Below are 6000 nucleotides of genomic sequence, written 5' to 3' on the forward strand. Positions count from 1 at the left end.
TAGCTTTTTTTGTCTGCAAACTATAACCTTTGCCATAACCTTTGACCAAAGAAAGATAAAGACTTAATATTTGGCATGCATGCTCTACTAATTAAGCCCTTTCACATGACACCAAGGTCAATGACCTTATGACCTTGACTGTCCTATGCTGAAAATAGCTTTTTTGAACCTTCACCATAACTTTTGAACCATGAGAGATGAGACTTCATATTTGGTACACAGACTTCACTAATCAAGTTCTTACAAATGACACCAATATCAATGACCTTGTGACCTTGACTGTGACCTATATGCTAAAAATTTGGGTTTTTGTACGCCTGTCTTAAGACGGGACGTATTATGTTATAGGCTTCGTGTCTGTCCATCTGTCCGTCTATCTGTTAGCTTTTTCGTTTCCGGCTCATAACTTTAATACTACTAGGCCTAGAATTATCAAACTTTGTCATCTGATGCATCTTGGGTAGAAGGTATGTTGCGCACAAAAAGTAGGTCGCTCTGACCTTTAGTTAAGAAGTTATAGCCAAATATGGAAAAATCCTTTCCGGCTCATACCCCTGCGAAATGATCAAGAATAATTCTTGAACTTTGAAGAAAAGTTCATGAATTATATTCTTGAATCAGCTCATGAATTGTTCATGAAGATCCCATGAAGTTAAAATTGGACACTCATGATTTCATGGATTTTATTCATGAAAACCAAGTTCAAGAATATTCAAGAATTATTTGTTGTTCATGAACAAACTTGGATTTTTTAATTGCCTGCAAAATGATCAAGAATAATTCTTGAACTTTCAAGAAAACTTCATGAATTATATTCTTGAACTTTCAAGAAAACTTCATGAATGATATTAAGGTAGAATGCCACACCATTTTTTTATTTTATAGATCTTTGAGTCATCCTTTTTAAACAATGGTTTCAGTATTGAAAGGCCGATATTAGCTCTTAATTATTTTATATGAATTTTTTTGTATTTTTTCAAAGAAAATGAAAAAAATTATTTACATCCAAATTAGATGCTTTCTTGTAAAAATTTTGCTGTAAACGAATGCATCACATAAATACCTAATAAAATATGTAAAGAAAGTCTGGTTAGACTTTTTAATTTTTTTTATAAAAAATTATTTATGAAAATAAAACACATTATTTGTGAATATTTTTTAAACCTATGGTTAAAAACACCATAAAACTAGTCACAACTAAGGACAACATGTTTGTCAATCATATTTTTAAAAGAAATTGAAACGAAATTGAGAAGTTTTAGAGAAATTAATTTTTTTAATATTTGGACCTAACCCGATCAAAATTAAACTGATCCCTATCAAAATTAACACAAAATGAATAAAATGCTAATTTATTGCCTCATCATGTATTGTTTCAAAATAAGGCTACTCACTCGGTTTTTGTTTCTGATTTCGTTAATGGCGCTATATTACAATGAAGAAATCTATTTATTGTCAGGATCTATAATGTTTTAACCCTTATAACACCTAATCAGACTAGTGTTCTTAGAAAAATGTTATTCATTTCCAATTATTGTACAATTATGGTCGGGGGTTTAATTTTGATCGGGATTGGCCAAAATTTAAAAAAATAAATTTCTCTAAAATTTGGCTATTTTGTTTCAATTTCTTTTATAAATATGAATAATGAGCATGTTCTCCCCAGTTGTGGCTGGTTTTAAGAAGATTTTAACCACAAGTTTAAAAAATATTCATAAATTATGTGTTTTATTTTCATAAATAATTTTTTATAAAAAAAATTAAAAAGTCTAACCAGACTTTCTTTATATATTGTATTAGGTATTCATGTGATGCATTCATTTACAGCAAAAATTTTACAAGAAAGCATCTAATTTGGATGTAATTAATTTTTTTCCATTTTCTTTGAAAAAATAGAAAAAAAATCATATAAAATAAATAAGAGCTAATATCGGCCTCTCAATGCTGAAACCATTGTTTAAAAAGGTTGACTCAGAGATCTATAAAATAAAAAGTTGGTGTGGCATTCCTCCTTAATAGGTTCAATGCATTTTCATGAACTATTCATGAATAATTTGTAAAAGTTATTTAGGAATGTTCATGAACTATTCATGAATGTTCTTGCTTTTTGTAAACAAAAATGTAATAAATTATGCAAAATGAAAAAAATGTAAAAGAAAATATTTTAATAGCATCTTGAAAGATTTCACAGAATTTTTGTTTTCCAATCATGGTAACAAAATCTTTGTTCAAGTAAACAACTCTGATAAGTGATATCGATAATAAATAAATTATGTAGTTCATTCCTAGTAAAATTATGAAAAATTTTAATTCAAACGCGACTCTTTGCAGAATCCTTAACCTTACTTGGTCAAGAGGGATGTGGGTTCCTTATTCAGCGTATTTCAAAGTGTATGCTTAAAATGGAATGGTTTTTATACGCCCGTCTTAAGACGGGACGTATTATGTTATAGGCTTCATGTCCGTCTGTCTGTCCGTCCGTCCGTCTGTTAGCTTTTCTTGTGTCCGGCTCATAACTTTAATACTATAAGGCCTAGAATTATCAAACTTTGTCAGCTGATACATCTTGGGTAGAAGGTGTGTCGCGCACAAAAAGTAGGTCGCTCTGACCTATAATTAAAAAGTTATAGCCAAATATGGAAAAATCCTGTCCGGTCCATAACTAGAAAACTATTAGACTTAGGATCATCAAACTTGGCCAGTTTATGCATCTTAGGTAGAAGGTGTGTCGCGACCTATTTCAAGGTCATGTGACCTTCAATTTACATATTAGAAAAATGTTAACCAAATCAAGAAAATACTTATTGTTTTTAGCATATACTTGACAGCAATCTATAACAAATATAATGTATGTTAGAGAAATTCCACCACTCCCATGAGTCTAATTATCAGGCACTGGTCAAGAAAAATTTTGATAACAGAAAATTGCATGTCAAATTAGAGAGAGAAATTAATGAGTTTAGTGTGAGGAGTAGCTGTAAGAGCATCCGTGCTATCTATATCCCTTGAGTATAGGGCCAAATGGGTAAGCCTGTTGGATTAAAAATAGCTTTGACATGAATTGCAGTTGGCTAGCCGAAGTTTTAAAATGAATTTGATGAGAAGAATTAAAACTAATTTGATATTGCATATTAAACTATTTTGATATTACATAATATTATGAACTTAAAAATTAATTTTATGGGGGTAGGGGTGGAATCTGCATGTCCATATGAATTGCATATTAACAATTAATTGTCTGACATTAAATCTAAAAAAAAAATCATTGATGTTTTGTATGTTTTAAAAATGTTTTATGGTAGATAGTGCAGATCCAATAATCTTTTGGGAGTAATGAGTAGACAAGCATCCAGTTAAAGATTAATTAATGTGTTCAATGTAGGAAGGCTAGCTGCATGTCTCTTTCATTTCTTCAGAGCATGGTCTTATGGGAATTAGACAGAGGAACTGTTGGTCAGTTTATATTTGATGGCCAGCCTTTTATTTCCAAAATTAATTAGGTATTGATTAAGTTGTGTAATTTGATATTGTTTATTATGATAGGTATTTGGCAAGGTATAGAAATCTATGAATGATGCAATATTTGTTATAATTAGGTGGATAAACAAATTTTTTTAAGGTGTGTAAAAATCATTGAAATCTTAAAATCAAGGTTGACATGATTTTCCTGCACTTTTAACTGTTAAAGATACATTGTAATTGTAATTTTTTGACGGGCGTATCATGCTGTGGCGTGGCACTTTATTAATCCAAGTCTCACTGTCTGGCAGAAAAGTGTGTTCAGCAATTAGGGCATCAGCTAAAAGGGCTTTCAAGGATTTTGAGAAGAGGTGGTCAAATAAAAAAAATTTCATCACTTGGATACTTTGATCGATTACGATTCATTATTTCATTCCTTTCTTTTGTTTTTCTTCAAGATCCTGGATTTTTTTTTCTTTTGGCAGCCAGAGTTTTTTTAATCTTCTGATCTCAACTCATCAACATTATCTGTGAACTGCTTTTCTTTTCCCTACAAGAACAAAGATTTTCTGAAAATGCTCATAAATGTGAAAACTTACCACTTAATTTTTTTTTTTTTTTTTTGCAAATTTTATTCTGCATCATAGGCACTGCCATATTTTAAAGCATTCCGAGCGGGAGTTTAGCCTGTTTCCCTTGCCCGCCATGTTCAAGATGTTATAGGTGAACAGGATGAATTTTTCAATCTTTAATTATTAAATGTAACGTAATTTGGTTGGATCCTTACTCATAACACAGTTTGACAAAATTTTCATTAAAAAAGACATAACTGAACTCTTACAAATAGACAGTAACATCTTGACAAATATCTCACAGATTCAGCGATTGCCTCCATTTTTTTGTAACTTAATAATTTAATTACAATCTCCCTTCTAGACAGTACATAACAGAGTTTTATTATCCTGAAGAATCTAAGTTACCGATTCGGAGAGTAGAAAATAGTGATTTTAACCTCTTATGTTCTCCTACTTGTCTCTGATCCAATACTTTCAAAATCAAAACAAAAGCATGTCATTAATTAAATCAGGGGTTTGTTCAACAATTGCATCTGCATGCAAAAGTTGTATTATGGGAGTAATGAGTGTTTTCTGGCGATCGTTTGTGACAATTATTTTTACATTTTTAGTCTTCATGAAAATTCATGAACATTCATTACCTTGAACTATTAAGTTTTTTTCTCTAAACTGAAAATTAACAATATTCATATTTGTTCATCATTTGTTCATGAACTATGAATTATGAATGTTTTCATGAATTTTATTCATGAACAACTTTTATGAACCTGTTAAGAGTCCTTTAAGAACCATTCATGAACAATTATGAACAACTCATAAAGGTTCTTAAAATCATGAATATCATTTCGCAGGGGTAACTAGAAAACCATAAGACCTACAATCATCAAACTTGGCCAGTTTATGCATCTTAGGTAGAAGGTGTGTCGCGACCTATTTCAAGGTCACTGTGACCTTTAATTTAAGTGAATTTTTAAAAAAATGTGTCTTTTTACTATTCATTTACACATCCCAAATAATGTAAGAGTATTGCACTGTTCTTATTTTAAAAAAGTGTTTAATCAAGAAAATACTGATTTTTTTAAGCATATACTTGACAGCAATCTAAAACAAATATAATGTATGTTAGAGAAATCCCATGTCTCCCATGAGTGTAATTATCAAGCACTGGTCAAGAAGAATTTTGATAACAGAAAATTGCATGTCAAATTAGAGAGAAATTAATGGGTTTTGAGTGCGAGGAGCTAACTGACAGAGCATTGGTGTTATCTATATCCCTTGAGAATTGGGCAAATGGGTAAGCCTGTTTGATTAAAAATAGCTCTTGTTGACTAGCTTAAGTTTTGAAATAAATTTGATGAAAAGTTATTAAAATTAATTTGATATTGCATAATAGACTAATCTGATATTATGTAATATTATTAATTTAAAAACTAATTTTATGGGGTGGGGTTGAATCAGCATGTCCATATGATTTACATATTAAAACCTGTCGGACATTAAATCTCAACCCCCCAAAAAAATCTTTGAGTATTTTATATGTTTTTAAAAAAAAATTATAGTAGATAGTGCAGACCCATTCGTCTCTTGGTAGTAATGAGTAGACAAGAATCCAGTTAAAGATTAATTTATTAGTTTAATGTAGGAAGGCTAGCTGTCTCATTCGCTCTGATTAAGCAGCCCTTTGGGGATTAGACAGAAGAACTGCTGGTCAGTTTATAACATATATGTCATTTGATGGCCAGCCTTTTCTTTTCAAAATTAATTTGGTATAGATTAAGTTGTTAATGATGATGGGCATTTGACAAGGTCTAACACAACCAGCACAGAAATCTATCAGTGATGTAATATTTATTATAATTGATGCCTACATCACAGGGGATGATAAATATTTTAAGGAATGGAAAAATCATCGAAATCTTAGAATCAAGGTTGATGTGATTTTCTTGCACCTAAACTGTTCAAGAAA

Source organism: Saccostrea cucullata, unplaced genomic scaffold, assembly GCF_032062105.1.
Source record: "Saccostrea cucullata isolate Sc308-1 unplaced genomic scaffold, CSIRO_AGI_Scuc_v1 ctg5997, whole genome shotgun sequence".
Lineage (NCBI taxonomy): Eukaryota > Metazoa > Mollusca > Bivalvia > Ostreida > Ostreidae > Saccostrea > Saccostrea cuccullata.